Here is a 21,747-nt window from a genome sequence, read left to right on the forward strand (position 1 = left end):
GGGTGGAGGGTGGGAGCGGTGGTGTGGGGCTTCACTGAAGAAAAAACTCGATGCGGGGGGCCTAGAGGGATGGCCGAGGGCGGCGAATGACCAGTGGGAGGGTGGTTCCAGGGAGGGCGGCGAGGCGGTGCGGGAGCGCCGCCGACCGCGGGTGGTGGTGGCCGGCGGTTCGGCCAGTGGAACGCTGGGAGGAGGAAGAAGAAGGGCCACGGGCTGTTAGATCTACATTCGACGTCTAGCATGAATTAACCGACCCGATTTGGAAAATGGGTCGATTTACCTGTAACCACTTCCACTTTTTACTAAGTTTGGATTGCTTTATTTTTCTGGATTACATACAAATACTTGTACTTGTTGAAGGCCAAGTCTGCAACAAATAAAAATGCATATCCAAATAACCGCACAAGCTGGCCACATACGCATACATTCTGAATACCCGTGTATGGAGGAGACGAAAATATTACATATGTATCTGCGGCCGACCGGTGTACGTATTTAGATACATAGTATGTGCATGCATTGCTGCTTACATAGTGAGGCTACGTGCGTGCACACAACAAGGTGATGGAGTGCTCTGTATTGCATGCATACAATGACATACACTTGCAATCGATGGAAGTCTACCGCCACTACGCCTGCCGTTAAGCCACAACTAGCTACCGCCACCGGCTATGGCGGTAGGCTTCGCGCAGTTAGCAAACGTCTGTTTAAACATAGAACAAAGCCTCCCGTCATTGATTTTGGCGGTAGGTAGTGTAAACCTACCACCAAGAACGATGATGGTAGAAAAAGGGTCAGATTCAAAAAAGATTTCAAAACGGGATCAAATCATGCTAAAGTTTGACAGAAGGGTCAGAATAGTGAATTTGGCCGCCAAAGCTAAGTGACCAATACCTCCCTCACACATCACATGTAAGGGACAGGTTGGGGATCACTCGATCTACTACGATCACTACTAGGGAAAATCTTATACACAGAAGTTTATCAGTAGCGTGGTTTAAAAATGGATGCTACTGCTAATTAGTAGTAGCGAGGGGTGTAAAAACCGCGCTACTACTAAGTTGATAGTAGTAGCGAGGGGTATAAACCCGCGCTGCTACTAAATGGTCTCCAACAATGCCCTCGGATAGGCTATAGTAGTAGCGAGGGGTATAAAACTGGCGCTACTACTAAGTAAATAGTAGTAGCGCAGGTAAAACCCCCATGCTACTACTAAGCGTGTCCACCCCGGCCTGATCCACACTCCCACCCCACCAACCGTCCCACACCACCCACCCCCCGTCTGTCTAAAAAAACCACGCAACCTGGTCCAGATCCCCAACCTCCTCTCCTCTCCCAACCCACTCGCCGCCGGCCTCCCTTCCACCTCCTCTTCTCCGTCCGTCCGCCCCCATGCCCCCCGCCGCATGCGCCACGCCGGCGGCCGCGCGCCTGCCGCTCCCCGTCTCACGCCGCTGCCCGCCCCTGCCCCCCTCCCCCGCGCACGTGCCCGCCCTCCGCGGCGCCAACTCCTCCTCCGCTACGGCATACCACTGCACCGCGGCCTCCTCCCCCGCGGCATCAGCGTCGGCGTGGGACTGGAGCCGGCGGCGTGAGGAGCTGGAGCCCGAGCGGGAGTAGTTGGAGCCGCATCTGGATGTCATCGTGATGAGGAGCTGGAGCCTCATCTGGACGCCGCCATGAGCTGGACTTCCCCGACCATGACGACGCCGACGCCGTGAGGTTTGTTGATGCTTGAGCTTGCTCTAATGAATGGATTCTTCTTGTACTTCAGCTTGACTGTACTCCAGAGGCTGGATGAATGATGGAGTAGGATTAGTTAGTGGATGCGTTTGTGAGGCTGGATGGAGTAGGATTAGTTAGTGGATGTGTTAGTGAGGCTGGATGGAGTAGGATTAGTTAGTGGATGCGTTAGTGAGGCTGGATGGAGTAGGATTAGTTAGTGGATCAGATCCAGATTAGTTAGTGGATGTATTAGGAGTAAAATTCAGTAAGATGTGTACTGTCTCAAAATCTAAGAAGTCCACCTCTGAAATTCAGTAAGATTTGTATTGTACTCTGATCTCTGAAGTTAATGGATGGAGTATTTGAACTCTGAAATTTGTACTGTCTCAAAATTTAGTAAGATTTGTACTGTACTTGAGCTCTGAAATTCAGTAAGATTTGTACTGTCTCAGAATTCAGTATTTGTACTCGTTAAAGTATTGCAGTAGCTGATGCAAGCTGATTTAGGAGTACATCACTTAAAGTAAAGAATGTGCAAGTTTATTGTCAAGTTTCTGGAGTTCCTGTAGTAGCCCTACTGTCAATTTCCTGTTAACTTGCTACCCCTATCAATTTCCTGGAGTTCCTGGAGTAGAGTAGTGCACTGCTCTTGTTTGAGCTTTTCGGTTAATTAAAATTTGGTGTATACTACTTGCTTGCATCAGTAGTGCACTACTCTTCTTGCTTGCACTTGTTTGCACTTGGAGCGCGCGCACACACACAAGGGTAGCTTCAGGTTCTCTCCTGGCCATGGAGCCATGGGCTGTGAATATTAAGCATGAAACAGGGGTCTCCTTTCCTCTTAAGCAAAGTAAGTACTCCATTATGATGCAAATTGTTGGAGTACCTTTCTAAAATTTTGAAAAGGAATCAAGAACTACAGTTTTACCCCATTTGGCATTCTTTCTGTATACACACATTTGGCATTCTTCTACTCTTATCATATTGGCATATTTATGTACTCCATTTTGGCATTTTGGCATTCTTCCGTATACACACATTCTGAATTTTGGCATTTGGGAGTGTTGATATACAGTTTTACAGGGAGTATTTTGCACTGAAAATTCTGCCAAATTTAGTAGCAAGTCTGTACACCGTACAATAATTTGAACAAATACTAATGGATTATCGCTTGAATCATTGGCAACAAATATCTTGAATTACTCTTGTCTTGAATTATTTGCAGTAAATACTCCATCAGTGCATCTATTGAATCACTGGAGTATCTCTGAATTGTGATACTGATGGAGTACTCTTGTCATCAAATTATCAGTTCAAATTTTGTGACATCTCTGAATTATACTCAGGTTGAGGAGATGAACCTGTATTGTATCTTATTTAATATTTTTGTCATGGCAAAAAAACAATCAAACTGATGTTATAGTTTCTGAATTCACAATGGACACATGGCAGCTGCTACATGCAAATAAGTGAAAGATGTGCACTTCAGAAGAAAAAAACTGATGTTATGGTTTCTGAATTCATAATGGATGTCATGTGTCTTGGACTTTAGAAATAGGTAATTAGAAATGATTACATTTACATCCAAGTCTATAGGGATTTCACATTTGGTGATCCATTAAGTGAGCTTTCGACGCCATCGTGCAACACGTGTGGTTTTGGTTCGATTCTGACCAATTGCGTTTTGTTACATGCAACTTACGAGAAGTACAAGGACTAGGGGATGATCTATCTGCATATGATTAGTCCTTGATTTTGAGTTATGATATGTTATGCTAACAATTTTATGGGACTACAGGTTTTGAGATCTTTGCTTTCCCATGCAACCAGTTTGGTGGGCAGGAACTTGGCATTGATAAGGAAATTGTTCATATTGCTTGCATGCCGAGTATCTGATTTCTGACAAGGTAAATGTGTGCCTGATACTTCCTCCTTTTTGGGGTGTCTCTGTTTCAAGCTGAAAGAAATGATTGCTTTAGTGTAAAATGTACACTATGACTGCTTCCATAACAGTTACTATATTTAACTGAGGAAAACCGATCCAGCATGTCTTATCTATTCATTGCTACTTTGTATGTGCCTTATGATATGTCCTCGTGTATGTCTGGACTGAAATATGATTGTCTTGGTCCTTCTTATATTATTTTTTATGATCTTAGTCAGCCTCTTTCGCACCCATTGTGTCGAGGACCAATGCCAGTATGTTGATTTTGATGTCATTTGATTTGTGAGTAAATAGAAGTTAACCTGATTATGTGGTTGCATGATTTGCCTGATTCTGTGTTTCTTTTGGGCTTTATGTTTTTCTATGCACTTGTCAAATCTATACGCGTTCTTATATAACTATTCTCTACACTTTTCACTACTAGGAAATAGCTTATAGCTTCAATTGTGCATTACGGCTTAAATAAGAATCTCTGGAAAAAAAGTTGCACATTGGCATCTACATTTACCGCATTGTTTTTTCATGCCATTCTTCTAAAGAATCTGAAGTTTCTGAACCTTTGTTTGTAATGCTGCAGGGTTCTGGTAGCGATGATGACGGTCGTCGAGAGGTTCGTGGACTGGACGGTGTCGTGGCTGCCGACGTACAGAGAAGCGAAGCTGCTGCTCGTTCTCTACCTCTGTTACCCCAGCACACGGGTAAGAACTCGACCAGACACCCCGAGCCCGAGAGATGATCAACATTCAGATATATTTGATTCGATATGTGGCCAATTCTGAATCTGAATCTTAATGATGTTTGGGTTTCAGAGTGCGGGGAGCGGGGCACGTGTACGATGGCTTCCTCCATCCGCTGGTGGCGAGGCACAAGGACGACATCGACCGGTCCAGTTGGAGCTGAGTGCCAGAGTGAGGACGTGACTGCGTCGCAACTCAAGGCGGAGGCTGTCGTTAGTCAGGTGTGGCTCTTCGAGGCTATCCAATGTGTTTCATCGCAGCTGCAGGCCACGAGATCAGGCCGGGAAGGCGCCGCACATTGATGAGTGGTCCAATTTTCGGATCGGGCCATAACAACTTACGTAGGTAGTTGCTTATGTAACTGTGAGATAGAATGGAATTATACATGAGTTGCTCCTACAAGGAGGAATGTAGTTGCTTATGTAACTGTGCAATAGAATGAAATTATACATGAGTTGCTGCTATAATGAGGAACTGGAGAAGATACAACAACTGTGTGATAGAATGAATTTGGTTGATTTTTTTTAATTCCTAATAAGTTAGTAGTGGCGTGGGGTTAAAATGGTGTGCTACTAGTATTTAGGATACTAGTAGCGTTGGGACTATAGACACGCTACTACTATTTCATTAGTAGTAGCGCGGTTCATAATAGTAGTAGCGCGTATTGAACCCTCGCTGCTACTAACAAAGTTAGTAGTAGCGCGGGTTCGACCCACGCTACTACTAATTTTTAGCTATAGCGCGATACTAGTAGCGCGAGTACCCGCGCTACTAGTAGCCATTTTACCCGCGCTGCTAGTAGCATTTTCCCTAGTAGTGGATCTCTCACTAGTTTGGGATACAAGCTTCGATGCGAATTTGATTACAGGAACAGAGGGAAACAAGGTAGGGGAAGAACAGAGGAAAGGGAAGGAGGTAGCCGCCGCCGGTTCGTTCGGTGATCCCTTGGATGGTTTGCTCCTTGCCTTCGATCTGGTACTTGTAGCTGCAGCGACGGGGTAGTGGGCGGGCCAGGTCCATGAGCGGCCCAGTGGGCAAGCCCATGTGCGTACATGCTAGGAGGGCTCCTAATATTCCCCCTCCTTAAAATTCGGCTTGCCCCCAAGCCGAAACCACCAAGGGCCGTCTGGATCCCACTGCACTCGATGTTCCTTGACTACCTTGAAGTAGTGGTGGTAGCCGAAATCGGGGTTGACTTGAATGACAGGGTTGTAGTGGCCGTGGCCGGTGGCGACCCAATCAAATGAGATGCCAAAGTTGTCATTGTCGAAGCCGGGGCAGTTGTGGTCGACGGAGCCTTGCAGGAAGCCGTCAGTGATAGCGATGACACCTCACCCTCCTTGAAGAATAGTTTGTTGAGTCCATTTCAATAACAGCCACAATGCAATTCATCCAAGATCCTAAGGTGTTACCAGCTGGTAGATGCCCCAGTGAGGCCCCAACAACTCGATAGCATAAAAGAGATGATAATCCGAATGGGGCTCATAGGACTGATGTCCAGCTTGATACACATCAACTGTACTGGGCTCAACGCTTGTTCCCCTGCACTAATGAGTATCCAGATTCAAACGTGCTAGGACAGAGCAAGCTTCCAAGTAATCCACCCAGGTAAGTAATAGGACGTTCTGAACAGAACAAATGTTGCTTCTATGTCTGAAAGAAGAAGTGACAGTAACAACTGGATTATTTGAACCATGTTTCTTCATCTTCCACAGCAGTGCAAACTTCTCCAAATAAATTTCACAGTGGTCAAGACCATAGGTAAGGTATTCAACACTTACTAGTTGTTGCACCATATATGATATACAAGGTTGTACGCTTTTGTAGGTCACCTGCACCCCATGTATTGCTTCTGAACACCTCAAAGTAATGTTGATAAGATTCAGATAGGCCATACAACCTGCATTTGTATGCAATGTGCCAATAGAAGATGTTTCCCGAGTCACTGTCCGACTGCCACTATGACAAGCTTGAAAATGTATCTAGGACATATGTCGACTTCCGCTGGCAAAGTCTATGAAATATAGTACTTTTGTGCATTTAAGCAAGGAAAAACTACCCAACTATGAATGCAGAGGACAACGTGAAGAATCAGACAGTGCACCGCAGTTTCCTTGCAACGGCAGATGTAGCATCTCAAACAGTGGCTTCAACGTGGTCAGCACATAGCTTGGAGATGATGTTGTAGTGATAGTCTGCATTCTTACGAAAAGAAGGATGCACTTATCATAATCTTCAGGAGGTTTGGCAGGTGGTCTAGGGACACAGAGCCTTCTTGTTGCCTGCATTCCCACTCCCTTAGAAGTTGCTTGCACGGTGGTAATCTTTCTCTTCATAATTCCCTCTTCCCTCAAGTAAATAATTGCAGTATGGTGGCAGTCAGACCAAATTGAACATAGCTCCTCAAGATAGTCCACTTCAGATCAAAACTTAATTTCCCTTCGACTCAAAAATGATCAATGCACTAACATTCTCCTGGGCAAGCATGGCCCTGTGCAATTTCTCATGCCCTGGAATAATAGATACAACAACATGTTTGTCATAGTTAAATATCCATTGTTCAGATATGCTAGCTAGAGGAATTGGTGATAGTCTGTAGGAAGGCCATGGTTGCGGGTTGACGGAAGGGGCTAAAAAATATGCAATATTCCGAACTTCACAAGCACACCACAATTTTCATTTTGATCTGGTCAACGCCACAAGTCATAATCAATGTCAGCAGGAGATAGTAAAACCAAGCACCGCATCATCATTGCTCGACAATCGTAGGCAAACTATTGTAGCTTCAGCTAAACATTTTGACTGAACCCAAACCTCGGATGTACATCTCGGGCACGAAATGCAGAAAAGGCCTTCTTAGAGGAAGATAGTTTCAACTGCACACTCGAGAGATACAACACTGACATGCTCAAAACCTATACTGCTCGGCAATTGCATGACAATGATGGCCACAGATGCTTCAGCTGTGTTGTCTCTTGACTGAACTCGAATTGTGGTTATGCCTTTGTTTGGAGCTCACGGTCTGCGCCTGGTATGTCATAACCTTGTAGCTTAGTTGAAATAGATAACCTCCATTCCTGCTCAGGCTGACATGGTTTCCGCTGTACAATTTGTAGATACCTCCAGGATTCTCTCGCGAGCTTTGGATCACCAGAAAATTTCTTCTGTATGCAGTGTCCATGATGATTGCCGACAAGATCTCCAACATGACATGATTCCATTGGAAAGCTACTACTAGTCAAACCCATGTCAAGCACTTGGGCAAACTGAAATGGATGTGCCCTGAATGTCCATGTATGAAGGCCATGAACAGAAGTAGTCACCGAGAGGTTCCAATGGGCAACACTAGAATGATAGACCTCTGATGGCACATCGATTGTAAACGAAGGCCACAGAATGGGTCGAGTCTCCATTCCCTCTGCAATATGAGTTGCCCGCAATGATGGCCACGACATCGGCCATGCCCCAGGTCCTTGTGGCTTGTGTGTGGCGAGAAGTCCAAGTCATGCTTCCGAAACGACTGAATCGAATTGATAGCTTTTGTAGCAGGACAAACGAGGTCGGCGACGAGCTCACGCGTGGCTGCTGGGAGTAGCGATGTCGTCGTGACTGGAGACGGGAACGAAGTTGTGACACCTCGGATGTAACTTTCCTTAATTATAACTCCGACTCTTGCCATTTTCGGCTTTATGTTATGAGATTCCCTTCGTGGTTGGGTTTTCATTTTTGTTTGCATTTTGTTCATGTCATGCATTTCATATCATGTCATCATGTGTGTCGCATTTGCATTTGTGTTCGTCTCATGCATCCGATCTCTTTCCCCGTTGTCCGTTTCGCAATCCGACACTCCCACACGCACTCGGCGCACCCCTCTTGTCTCTTTTCGTGAGCGGGAGTAAAATGTTCTCGGAATGGGCCGAGATTTTCCAAGTGGCCTTGGTACATCATCGGTAGACTGCCTGTCAAATTTCGTTCCATTTGGAGGCCGTTTGATGCCCCTGGTTGCAATTATGGAGTGCTCTAGCATGTCATTTGCATGCTCTACTTTCGCTATAAATTATTCCTAGCAGATTGTTAACATGTTAATCAATATTGTCATGGTTGTTTCAAGTGATCCATGCATCCTATGAACTTGCTCTTGCCATGGTTAGCTTCATGACCATGCCATCTTGCTATTTGTATGCTTATTTTGTCATTTAATGCTTTGTGGTGAGTGGCATGAGCTTGCAAAGTTGCTATCATGAATCTGTTTATGCCATGCTCTGTTTTTCTTCTAAGTCTGAATCTGTTTATAAAACTTGCTATGTTTACATGGGTGCCATCATATCTTCTGTGCCTTTTTGGCTCATGTTCAGTAACACTACAAAAAAAAGACACATCCGTGACATTTTGGGCCGAACGAAAAAAAATTTGTCATACATATGACACTTCTATGACGATAATTGTGACAAAACCCGGTATCATCATAGATGTGGTGGGCTCCTACTTCTATGACAAAAAATCATGACAGAAAATGGGCTTTTCGTCCTGGGCGGGCCGGAGACGCAGCTGCATGACATTCTTTGGGCCGTCCATGACGGAAAAAATCATGGTAGAAGCGAGGGCGAGGAAAATTTCGGGGAGTTCCCGGTTATGGTGGGAGGTCGGGGGCCGAGCGATGTGCGCTTCTCTCGTACACGTACGTGTGTGCGTGCGAGGCGTTGGATCTAACTGAACCCGAGCGAGGCGTTGGGCTCTAACTGAACCCGAGCGAATGCACTGCAGGCTACGCGTTACTGAACCCGAGCGATCGATCGATGGCTGTTAACTGAACCCGATCGAGCGATTCCTTCGCTACTGCTGCTAACTGAAACCGATCGATGCTACCTCTGGATGAACAATGAGCATTGCGGGGGGTGGATGAGCAGTTCCTGGTGGGGGTGGATGAACAGGACCCCGTGGTGTTGCCTCTGGATGAATAGGACCCCGATCGATCGAGCCGGTTGGGGCTGGATGAACAGGACCCTGTGGAGGGCTAGATGAACAGGACCACCCCGTGGAGGGCAGGATGAACAGTAGATGGTGGAGGGCAGGATGAACAGTAGCCCGTGGAGGGGTGGTTGAACAGGAGCCCATGGAGAGGGCTGGTTGAACAGTAGCCGGTGGAGTAGCGCGCGGTGGAGGCTGGATGAACAGGAGCCCGTGGATGAACAGTTGTAGGTGGAGGCTGGAGAAGGTCGACGGTGGATGAACAGTAGCTCGTGGAGGCTGGAGGGGGGCGACGGTGGAGATGAACAGTATCCCGTGGAGTCCTGTTTTGCGGTACGCCACACCCCTCCCGATGAACAGGACCCCCGTTTCGACCGTAGCGCTCCAACACAAGTCCATTTCATCCGTTTTGCGGTACGCCACGCCCCTCCCGATCAACAGGACCCCCGTTTCGACCGTAGGAGGTCTGTTTCCTCCGTTTTGCGGTATGCCAGACCCCTCCCGATCAACAGGATCCCATTTCGAACGTGACCGGTTGAACACAAGGTCGTTTCCTCCGTTCTGCAATACGCCAGGCCTCGTTTCCATCGCCTATTCCGTCCAGGCCCTCCCAATGAACACAACGCATTCCGTTGCCTCCCCATGAACACGACGCATTCCGTTGCCTCCCCATGAACACGACGCATTTCGTTGCCTCCCCATGAACACGACGACGATGTTGTTTCTCCGTTTCGACCCAGCCATGTACATGAGCCATGGCCGTACGTATGCGTGAGTAGGCGTTCGAGACCCCGCCCGTATGTACACATACGTGGCCTATTTTCTTTCTTGCACCCTGCCCGCTATACGTACGTGTACATGCTACGTGCGCGCCTCTACAACGACACGTGCACGCCTCTACATCGACCAGTATATATGTACGTACACATTCGCGACCAGAATGACAACGCTATGTACGCTTCGACCAGGTGGGTCCCGACTGTCAGGCACTACCTTGCGTGCGAAGATGTAGCTGGTGGGTCCTAGCAGTCAGGGGAAACGATTTTTTTTGCAAATACTGGTGGCCCGTCTGGTGGGTCCCCGCTGACAGGTGGAGGAATAATTATTTTGCGCGTAATAAGGAGGCACTTCCTTGTTGCGGCTGTGGACCCAGCTGTCAGCGTCTCCATGCACAGTGCTCTTCCGATGGAAGTCGGTCATTGGCCACATTGACCATGCCACACCGAGAGCACCACGGCGGTGGATGATGGCGAGGCCTAGGAAGGGGACGACGCGGAGCCAGGGAAGACGCGGCAGTGGAAGCCCGCGCGGAGAGGAGTACGAGGGTTCACTGGTTCGGCTGCGGTGTCAGGCTGCCATCACCGCAGGGTCTGGCCAATGGTGGGAATAGTAGGGGGCGGTGAGGCCTCCGCGGCAGCATGGCCGGCCACGGGAGGCAGGAGCATGCGGCACGACCGGCGCTGCTTTGGGCGGCTGGAGCAAGAAGACCAGAGGTTGAAGAAGCACTACGGCCGTTGGATGGACATCGTACGGTCACTGGAGCTAGAATCGTTCATATTGACTAAGTTGACAAAGCCCTTCGTCCCCGTCAACTTAGTAGGCCCACAAGTCAGCCTCCCACCAAGGTGGGTCCCAGCTAGCCGGGGGAGTATTCATTTTTTGTGCGTAATAAGGAGCCACTTCCGGTGGGTCCGAGCTGACAGCGGGGGGAACGTTTTTTCGCGAAATACGGTGGCCCGTCCGGTGGGTCCCAGCAGTCAGGGGAAACGATTTTTTTCGCAAATACAGGTGGCCCGTTCGGTGGGTCCCCGCTGTCAGGTGGAGGAATAATTTTTTTTGCGCGTAATAAGGAGGCACTTCCTTGCTACGGTTGTGGACCCAGCTGTCAGCGTCTCCACGCACAGTACTCTTCCGATGGAAGTCGGTCGTTGACCAAATTGACCACGCTGCACCGAGAGCACCACAGCGGTGGACAACGGCGAGGCCTAGGAAGGGGACGATGCGGAGCCATGGAAGACGCGACAGTGGAAGCCCGCGCGGAGAGGAGTACGAGGGTTCACTGGTTCGGCTGCGGTGTGAGGTTGTCGTCGCCGCAGGGCCTGGCCAGCGGTGGGAATAGTAGGGGGCGGTGAGGCCTCTGCGGCAGCACAGCCAGCCATGGGAGGCAGGAGCATGCGGCACGACCGGCGCTGCTTTGGGCGACTGGAGCAAGAAGACCAGAGGTTGAAGAAGCACTACGGCCATTGGATGGACACCGTACGGTCACTGGAGCTAGAATCGTTCATATTGACTAAGTTGACAAAGCCCTTCGTCCCCGTCAACTTAGTAGGCCCACAAGTCAGCCTCCCACCAAGGTGGGTCCCAGCTAGCCGGGGGAGTATTCATTTTTTTGTGCGTAATAAGGAGGCACTTCCAGTGGGTCCGAGCTGACAGCAGGGGGAACATTTTTTTCACGAAATACGGTGGCCCATCCGGTGGGTCCCAGCAGTCAGGGGGATACGATTTTTTTCGCAAAATACTGGTGGCCCGTCCGGTGGGTCCCCGCTGTCAGGTGGAGGAATAATTATTTTCCGCGTAATAAGGAGGCACTTCCTTGAGGATGCCGTGGACCCAGCTATCAGCCTCTCCACGTACAGTACTCTTCCGATGGAAGTCGGTCGTTGACCACATTGACCACGCCGCACCGAGGGCACCACGGCGGTGGACGATAGCAAGGCATAGGAAGGGGACGACGCGGAGCAGGGGAAGACACAGCAGTGGATGCCCACGCGGAGAGGAGTACGAGCGTTCACCGGTTCGGCTGCGGTGTGAGGTTGCCGTCGCCGTAGAATAACAGGGGTGTGGGTGAGTAGAGGGATGCCCTGGCCAGCGGTGGGAGTAGTAGGGTGCGCTGAGGCCTGCGCGGCAGCACAGCCGGCCACGGGAGGCGGGAGTAGGCGGTCCCGCCAGCGCTGCTTTGGCGGCTGGAGCAAGAAGATCAAAGATTGAAGAAACACAACGGCCGTTGGATTGACATCCAACGGTTACGTCTGCTAGAATCGTTTGTTGACGTATATAATAACTAAAAAAATCTTGCATACGCGTCAACTAAACAGGCCCACAGGTCAGACCACTCCCTCTTTTTTTGATAATTTATATATAGCTCATGGCAACTTCTTATGCAATTTATTGCAGTCGTTTTTTTTGGTTGGCCAGGGCCAATTTCGCTTATTTCTGTGGGTTCCAAACTATTTTTAATACCGAAATGTCCAGCCAGATTTAAAGTACTTTGAAGATATATTTAAATTAGGTTAATGCCCGGTGAAATAGGAATCTGAAAATGTAATAAAAATCAGAAATTATAAAGTAATTGCCAATTTGTCATCTGTTTTTATATTTACAACCCATTTCATATTACTTTCAAGATTTGCAGGCGTCTTGAAAGAGTTGCAGCCCATCAGGGCATAGAAAATAAGTAGGCCTCGATTGGGTATTCTTCAGAAAAAATAAACTGGGCTCATTTTCACAAAGAAAAAATAGCTGGGTTGGTCACATGGTGAACATAAAATATAAGCCTGGGCTAGACGGGCCACAACCCAGTTCAAACCCTGCTCCGTCTCAACAATACCAAACAAAAAAAATACTGCTCGAGTAGCTACGTCCCAGGTGTCAACCGATCTTGTGTTGTTCTCTTGTATATTGACTATATACGCTCACAATGTCGTGGGTCCCAGATGTCAGGAAAACACTAGGAGGAAGCATTTTATTTTTCCATACACTGACGTGGTGGGCCCCTACTGTCATCCTCTCCACGTACTTCTGTCGATTCCTGTTGTTTGTTGACCATGTTGACAACACGAGAGGGCGGTGCCGCGGCGAGTGCACCAAAGCGCGTGGAGGACGTCGGCGTTAACGATTTAGGAGACGGTGGGGCGGCAATGCATGCGCTGAGGCGCAGCCAGCCGTGGGAGGCGGAAGCAAGCGGCCCCGCCGGTGCTGGTTTGGTTTTGGCGGCTAGAGGAAGACAGGACTGAAGAAACACAACAAACTGTAAAAGCAGCAGGAGTACTTAACAACCTTAACTGAAACCAGCAGGGGCACTTAACAACCAAAGCTGAAAGCAGTATGAGTACTTATACAGGTTCAACCGTACAAAGCACGCCTCGAACAGTGCTACTTTGCCTACAGTTAACCAAGGGTGAGGCCGCCAAGCCCCAGGACAAGGCCTAGGCGCCACCCCGCGCATCCACAACCTTCTGAAAGCGGCTTCATCTCGCAACGTGGTCAATAAACAGGATATTCGCTTTAGAGCCATGGAAAAGCATGAACATAATCTTTTGTCCTATTCTCCAAGATGGACGGGCCTTCATTATTTGAGACCACCCATGAATAAGTATCTTTTCACCTCCAAGGGGAATTGAGTAGGTCGACATAAACATCATTATGTGACCAAGCGCAAGTCTGACCCGACCATGGTCAGGCATCTGTATAGGAACAATAGAACTCGGCAGTTCCTGTTTCAAGAAGATCACAGCTGTAAAACTGTGTATAAGCAATAGTTTATGAACAAAATATATAACGAAAAACAGCTCGTACCATAAGTTTCTCGACACAGTTGGACCTGTTCAATGAGTGCAGCAATGGCGCACATATCCCACGTGGTCTTCCACCATTGAAACGCCCCACAAGGACCTCAAGACGATCAATAAAGTGTAGGAACTTGTGGATGTCGATCCAGTCAACTTCAGTGCCATTAGTAACAGCCGAGTTATTACAGAGTAACAAACGAGCAGACTGCTTAACTCTAAAAAAACCTACACGTGCCACCAATTATAAGAAAATATTAGTTAGAAGTAGCATCTTCGTGAGAGATTCATTGCTACTTCTAAAGTTAAATTGTGATTAGTTAGACAGAATAGGTAGATTAAGAAGTAATCGAGGCAACAAGCAAGAACCAGATACAAAACTAACATGGATGAACAATTGGAGCGACGTCAGGGTGGAAGATCGCAGTGAAGATGAGACCAGGTTCTGCTATTTCCATCAACATTCGTGCGCCAACTTTCAGTCCGTAACACTTGAGAAAGTTTATCCAAGTTCGGCCATAAAAAAAGCAGCGATCTTCTTGGTTCATGAACCCAACTCGGAACTTATATCCATGGATTGTCTTCACTATGACCATTAAACTAGTGTATTCAGTTATGGCAAGGCCGAGCATCTTGAGTACATGTGTTCTGGCAGAGCAAATAATACATTGCAGGAAAAATAATATGAGAACACAGCATGTTCAAAAAAAACCCACCCTCCCGGATAGAAAAGAGGATTCTAGGAACATAATGTGCGCGTTTCAAAATGTTGTGTTAGGATGATAAGGAACAAGTGTGGCGTCTCGCCGAGGGCGCAGAAACCTGTAGGGTACTCGCACTTTGGGCACTGCAAATGAAAGACACTAGATTCGGTAGGAAGAAAAATGCATCAACGACGGCGGCTGCCATCCTAGGATTACCTGCGACCAAGGGACTTGGGTTTATCGGGGATGGATGAAGAATTCATACCTGGTTCTCCATGATAAAACCCTATGCAATTGTCGAGAGGGGGTTTTCTCTGAACAAGCAAACGAGGGAGAAGGGGATTCAGGCCCAGTGAAATATTGCCACTTCGTCCGTCCAGCTTACTGCTAAAGCTGGAAAGGGGGTTGTGATTTGACAGCTCATTGGGCATTACTACAGCGCTACGACCGGGGTGTGTCTACCGTGAAGTTGTGCACTCTAATTTGTGCATATGGCATGTGGACCCCGTTGCCGGTTGCCCCACATATCAGCGAAAGGAAGTAGAAAGACATGAGTAACTAGTTACACATAAATATATATTTTGACACAGAGATACTCCCTCTGTAAAGAAATATACAAATCTTTTATATCACAGGCTCACCTTGCCGAGAAATATACTCCCTCTGCAACACACGGGCATTATGGGGGTTTAGCTGAGAATATAATACTCAGATTTTTTTTGAGGGATAAAAGCTGCTTTACTGAAGATTAACAGTCATAGGTATACAAATAATTTCGGGGGTTCCTGTGAGCCAAAGATGGCATCCACAGGGCAAAGAAGTAGCAGCTTTTGTGAGCACATGCGCTTCAACATTACACTCACGTTTTTCATGTATGATCTCCATGGTTTGGAACATATTCTTCTTCATCTTGATCTTGTCCATAATAACTTTGTTAGGCCCCAAGTATGCCTCTCCGATATGCTTGACTATTGCTAAACAATCGGTGCTAATCTGAACTTGTTGCGGGTTTAAGTCAAGATCCAGAGATAGCCCCTCGCAACATGCCATTGCCTCTAGGATCTCTAGATCAGTAACACTTTCGCACACCAGTGTCGATGCTCCAAGGAAGAAGCCTGTATGATCCCGGCTCACAACTGCCAGGGCTCCCCTTTCACCATTGCGAGATAACGCAGCATCAACATTCATCGTCGCCCAACCCATAGCAGGAGGAGGATGCCACTTCTGCACTGAGCTAGTGCTTCTTGAAACCAGATTCTGGACTTTGGGCCACAGGCCGACCCTGCATGTTTGGGGGCCCATGTGTTCTACCTCAATGCTTTTCATATTGCAAGCGACCGGTACAGCGCTGGTTTTAGATGCTGTCGCAAGGCGAATACACAAAATTGAATAAAGCACGACAGCTGTTGGAATGAAATCGAACGACAGTTTCTAACCAGCAATCAGATTTGCAATTCTATCAACGATATACCATGTGATAAATAATACTATCGTACTACTTATACACACAGGACACTTGTTTCACCATGCCAGATTAGTACATCAAAATCTCTCGGAGGATAGATCAGTTAGGCAGTTGCGTGCTACTATTGAAGAATTTCAAAGTTGATTTGGACCAGCTCTCCTTGCCGAGAAAGTTCGATTTTGACATCATCCCCTACCGCAAGATATGATTTAGATTTGAACCTTGACCATCCTTTAGCATCAATCATCATGCGACCATCCTTTGTACTTACGATATATTGAGCAGGTTCATTCACACCAAGGTTGCGCATGGTAAGAGAAACTTGTCCGCGGTCGCCCGGATTGTTGAACGACTCCCTCGTTGCTATAGGAATTCTCTGTTTGCAAACAAGAAGACATACCCAAACAGTTAGATCAACACAGTGAATCATGTGAAACAACATGGAAAGAAAAAAGAATGAAGCACTTGGGCGGCCAATGCTTACCAAGAAGGTGGACATGTCGGTTTTTGTAAGGACTTTGGTATATGAAGTGTGAACTGCAGCCCAGTCTATTGCCGGTGCAACTGCACGGGCCGGAGCAGATGCAAGTGCAAGTGTTGGTGCAGGTGCCGAAGCCGCTGCTGCTGCCGGAGATGGTGCTCCTTGTAAAGCTGGTGCCGATGTTGGAGCAGGTGGCGGTGTCCATGCCCGATCCTCCGTTAGATCAGACTGATCCACTGATGCGGTCGTTGCCCAATCCTCAGCTGGATCAGACTGAGCTGCTGCCGCTGTCAGTGCTAGAGCAACTGTCGGTGCTCGATCTGTGCGAGACAACGGCGATCGTGTCTGGTCTGCTATGATCAGCTTTCTAACTTGACTAGGATCCGTGACCGTGATCCAGTTTTTTTCTTCATTTCTTTTAAACGCGAGAAGGACTAATTGTTGCATTTTTGTTAAACCAAACTGTAGTTCATCATAGGGATTCAACTTGTACTCAGACAATAGACTGATCCAATTTTTTCCAGTAATATAATGGACAGTGCCTTCGTCACTGACACGGCATAAGAAGAGAAACCTGCAAAAATAGCCATCGTAGAGCAAACCAAATGGTTTATTCTGTGATGAATGTCACATGGCAAAACCTGCATCGTAAAATTGCAGGAAAAGAAAGAAAACGTGACATTAAATCAATAAGATTTACTTGATGTGACACGAGTGAATCCTTACCAGGAAATCACTATGTTGAAGTACTAAACAGAAGATTGATCGTCCAACTGCGCGTGGCATGCAGGGGCCCCACCTACTCCCACAAGCAGGACAGTCCAAAGGTCGTGACAAATCGTATGGACCAAACATCTATGGGGCTGGAAATCCTGGTGGGTGCGATAAACCCTGCAATGCATACAGATATTGGAGTGTAACCATAATTGATAGACCGTCCTCACAAAAAATATGATATGGATACTTCAAAATATACAGACTGAATTGAGTGGACAGACATTAACATAGACCGTTCTCAGGACTGACCACACACCAAAAGCGGCAGTACTAATAAACAATACAGGGTTCACAAACACAAATCAAGTACTCAACAATAGTACTTACTATAGACAAGCAAAGTTGCACTAACTAAACTCTGCAGACTATTTTTTGCCACCGACCTACGGGATGAATCTTGCATAACTGACTAGGCCATGGACTTCGTGTGAGATGTCTACTTGCACCATCACCATCTTGTCAACCTTGGAGAACCTAACAGAGTGATCTTTCCACTCATAAACATGATGATGAAGACAGGACGTATCAGATTTGTAGGGAAGCTTTACAAGAACCACACCCTTCGTAATCGAAGGCACAGCAGGAAATTGTTGTGGTCAAGTACAGCCTCGAGAACACGCCTGACAACAATGCTACAGGAAAACACTAGTTCAGGACACGTGGCGACAAGGACATAGCAGCTGGATAGTTCAGCAGTATAACTCATCATCAGGTCTTCCAGTTCACACGGCATGACTTTGAGAACTTCATCTCCACCGCGGACCTGGTTCTAATTCAAACAGAAACCATATTTTATTACTACCTCCGTTCAGAAATATAAGATGATTTTCGATATTATACTCCATATATGACTACATATACGCACAGAAATGAGTGAACAAAGACACTAGAACATGTCTTCAAAGGCATGAGAGCAGAGGGATTACATGCAATATCCATAACACAAGTTACTGAGGCAAATATACCCTCTTAAAAGGTAGCATTGATGTTCATAAAGTACTCCCTCCGTCCCAAAATTCTTGTCTTAGATTTGTCTAGATACGGCTGTATCAAGTCACATTTTAGTATTAGATACATCCGTACACTACTAGGAAAAAGGCTACTAGCAGCGCGGGTAAAATGGCTACTAGCAGCGCGGGTACCCGCACTACTAGTATCGCGCTACAGCTAATAGTTAGTAGTAGCGTGGGTGCACCCGCGCTACTACTAAAAAGTTAGTAGTAGCGCTGGTGCACACCCGCGCTACTACTATTTGAACCCACGCTACTACTATCAAAATAGTAGTAGCGCTTCTAGTATACTAGGCGCTACTACTATGCTAGATAGTAGTAGCGTGTAGTTTTGCCCAGCGCTACTACTAATAAACTATAAATTAAAAAAATAAAAATTACGTGCATTATTCATAGATAGAAATCAGGGACACGTCCAGTGCAAAATAAATTAAACACACACAACCGAAGGTGGCTACCTTCCCTAGTGTTCCACCACCAGCCTAAACAGACCACTTCTCTACATTTATCTACCAAGGCTCGGAGTTCAGACGCCGGAGGACCCGAATCCTCCCTCACCCCGAAAGATGGCATCGAGGTCCTCCACCTTGGCGACATCCGGCATCGTGATCACATGGACGATCATCCGTGCGGCGCGATCACATGGACGCCCACCAGGTCGTCGTAGTCAGTGTCAATCACCCCTACGACCACATCGGGAAAGTGAAAACTTGTTAGTACGCATTAGAGTTCAAATCCGGTAGGGTATTTTCTTTCTTTTTAGCACATGCACATGCATCAATAGTAACAGCCGGAGGCTAGTCCTTACTTATTGCACGAGACATGAAGAAGGCCAGGTCCCCTCTTTGTTGCACGAATGAATCAAAGGAAGACACTGCCACAAGACATGAAGAAGGCCGGGTCCCCTCCTTTTGTAAATAGCTCAAGTGCGTGAAGTTGCAAGGAATCTTAATACAATGAACTCATAGTAATGCATAATAACAAGAAAAAGGGAAAAAATCATGAATCCTAAAGAAAAAGATCATTATGTGAGTCAAGATAATGTGGGCAACAGTATTCATTAATAAGAAAAATGGGCTGAGATTTCACAAGTCACATTTGTTTCACCAACAATGATTAATGACGAGGCATGTAAGATTTACCTACGCGGCATCAGCATACCCTTTGGTCCTTGCAAGAACTTGAAGACCAAGGTTCTAGCTTTCTCCCCACTGACTAGCACAAGTGCAGCGGCACCGTCGCTGTACATTAACCCAAGATCTGCTTTTCATAGGAACAGTAAAAGCTCTACTTAACCCAAGATCTACAATTTTCAGTATCATCTTCTCCTTGTCAACCAATAGATTTTGGGGCTTTAAATCCCTATGATATCAAAGAGGAACAATCGTAAATCACACTAGCAACAATTGCAATATGTTGTATGGGCCGATAAATATAGCAACATAAATCAGAAAACAAAGGTCTAACCGATGAAGGACACCATGGCCATGGCAGTGTGCAATTCCTTTGCATAACTGATACGAAAAAACTCTACAAGAATGTAAAGAAAGTTGTCTATAACAGGCCTATCAAAATTAAACTGGACTCTGGCATCTGCTATCCAATGAAAATTAACGATAGCATCCTCAAAATAAAGGCATGAAGATGAATTGATTCCAAAGCTAACAACAAATTAATTTGTACTTGAGTGTATGCAAAATAGAGAACGCAGCAGCAGTCAACATTGAGTTTCAACCATTATACTAGCACTACTTAGTTCCTAATTTAGTCTCCTGCAACTAGGCTAGAGTAGTAGAGTTTGCATATTTTTTGACGAATTCAAACCAGCTACAAATTTATAGTGTACTTCGCTCTGATTGCATATCAATGTTCTGCATGTTTCCGATGCAAAACTCAGAGTTCAGAATGGGCATATATGAGGAAGTGCCAAGTCCTCAGATCGATGGATAGGAGACTCAGCCGACGTAGCATCGGCAGAAAGCCAAGTGAGCAGGGCAAGGGCAAATCAGCCTCAAAACTAATTAAAATCGCTACCTTGACGACCTGAGTTGGGAGCGGCTTAGGGGCAGGCCCACGGCAGTAGGCCTTGAACCTGTACATATCCTTGCAACTTGACTCAAAAATAAAAGCAGGGCAGCTTAATTTCAGTCGCCACAACCAAAATTTTCAAAAATTTGCCACCCTTTTCTTCTACATCGTAGCGCAGAAATCTACTAATGTGTATGCGCATGCTTGACAATTTTTGAATAAACTGAGTACAAGCATACAATCTCCTGGTATAATCAGTACACCCACGCGAGATCCAAAGCTATGAACAGAGGACAGCCACATCTAGAACATGACAGATCACTCAGGAAACTCCCTAGAATTCCGTGAAATTTGTGCAACCGTGGACAGAGTACACGCCCAGAGGGCGGGCAGCGGGGTAGATCTCGGCTCAGCTTACCCGGTCGAGCTCCCGGGGGAGGGAGAGGCCGGCGACGGCTAAGTAGGCGAGGGTGAGGTGGTTGACCTCCTGCGTGGCGTAGCCGTCGGGGAGCTCGGACGACATGACCTCCAAGAACGTAGCGTGGCGCGCGTGCGCGAACCCGGCCGGCTCCTCCTCCTGGTCCCCCATCTCTGGCGGTCGTCAGTCGTGGAAAGTGAAGGTCTCTCTCTCTCCTCGTCGCCGCCGATTGGTCTAACCGGTGCAGGGGCATGAATCCTGGCGCGCTTGGGACTTTGGGAGGGGGCTGAGATGAGGTGACGGTCCCTCGGGGCCGCCGCGCCGCCCCACCTCCATGCCGCGGGAGGGAGCAGTCCGGGCTGGCCGTCGCGATGGGCCTTGTCGACTGGGCGGTGGAGGATCCCGGCATGGATCGGAGAAAGGAAGAGATCCCGTCGGCAGAGGAGATGAGAGGAGGTGGAGGGGATGTGAATCAGGGGTGGGTGGGGTGCGGGAGTGGGTGGACTAGGACGGTTGACGGGCTGGGGGATGGACTGAAAGGCTAGCGGTAGCGTAGGGTATCTCACCGGCGCTACAGATATCCACTTAGCAATAGCGATGGTTTAAAACCCACACTACTACTACGTATGTCCGCTGGGCACGGTCGAGAATATTTACTAATAGCGTGTTATTTTTTGCCACGCGCTACTAGTAAATAGTACTAGTAGCGCGGGTCATTATAGCGCGTTACTAGTAAATAGTAGTAGCATGGGTAAATAAAGAGCGCTACTAGTAAGCGTCTGTGTATAAGCTTTTCCCTAGTAGTGGTATCTAGACAAATCTAAGACAAGAAATTTGGGACAGAGGGAGTAGTTGAAAGTAATCTATAAGAAATCAGTGTCAACCTCTCGCATGTTTTGGTCAAAAGAGGAATTTAGAACCATC

The 21,747-nt window shown here is 47.2% G+C and overlaps 1 long non-coding RNA gene and 1 pseudogene across 2 annotated transcripts; one reads left to right on the forward strand and one right to left on the reverse strand.

The window, feature by feature from the left end:
• The first annotated feature begins 1,323 nt into the window (after positions 1-1,323).
• Positions 1,324-4,881, forward strand: LOC123185243 (uncharacterized). Of its 2 annotated transcripts, XR_006493253.1 has the most exons (4): positions 1,324-1,722; positions 3,524-3,632; positions 4,248-4,368; positions 4,480-4,881. It is a non-coding gene; the product is annotated as an uncharacterized lncRNA (long non-coding RNA). The 2 variants fall into 2 exon arrangements; XR_006493251.1 differs by having other exon boundaries at positions 1,325-3,632.
• A 14,022-nt stretch (positions 4,882-18,903) lies between these two features.
• Positions 18,904-20,994, reverse strand: LOC123191661 (uncharacterized; annotated as a pseudogene).
• Positions 20,995-21,747: the final 753 nt, after the last annotated feature.

Source organism: Triticum aestivum, chromosome 2A, assembly GCF_018294505.1.
Source record: "Triticum aestivum cultivar Chinese Spring chromosome 2A, IWGSC CS RefSeq v2.1, whole genome shotgun sequence".
Taxonomy (NCBI): Eukaryota; Viridiplantae; Streptophyta; class Magnoliopsida; order Poales; family Poaceae; genus Triticum; species Triticum aestivum.